Raw genomic sequence first — 724 nt, forward strand, 5'->3', positions numbered from 1 at the left:
ACTCACTCACTCACTCACTCACTCACTCACTCACTCACTCACTCACTCACTCAGCCAGTCAGTCAATCACTCACTCACTCACTCACTCAATCAGTCATTCACTCACTCACGATTTCAAGATTCAAAAAAGCTTTATTGGCATGGAGAAATCTTTACATTGCCAAAGCATTAATAACACTGAACAATAAAAATAATTAAATAAAATAATAATAATGAAGAAAAAAAATCTAGCAATAAAAATAGCAATTCAAAAATTGCAATAAAAATGTTCAATCTTATAATATTTATAGAAGTGTCTCTAGGCATTTAGCAAGTGTGTTGGTAGTTCTGTCCCGCTGGAGGCTCTTTCGTCGTGACAGGACCTCACATACCTGGCGGTGAAATGGGGATAGAAAGTGTCCCTAATTTGTGCATATTTAGGGCAGGATGTCAGAAAGTGCAGTTCTGTTTCTACTTCATTCTTTGTGCAGTGGGGACACAGCCGTTCTTCCTTTGGTAACCAGGTCTGTCTGTCTGTGTCTGCCTGTCTCTATGGTGAGATTGTGTTCACTGAGTCTGCACATGCTCAGGACTTTTCTCAGTTTAGGGTCGCTCACTGTACTCAGGTATCCTGCCAATTCATATTCTCCGTTTAGGGCCAAATAGCATTCCAATTTACTTTTTAGGGCTGTTGCGTCTGTCCAATGTTTTTGGTATTTTTCTTTTTGTGTTTTAATTATTTGGT

This window comes from Chanodichthys erythropterus, chromosome 7 (genome assembly GCF_024489055.1).
Source record: "Chanodichthys erythropterus isolate Z2021 chromosome 7, ASM2448905v1, whole genome shotgun sequence".
Lineage (NCBI taxonomy): Eukaryota > Metazoa > Chordata > Actinopteri > Cypriniformes > Xenocyprididae > Chanodichthys > Chanodichthys erythropterus.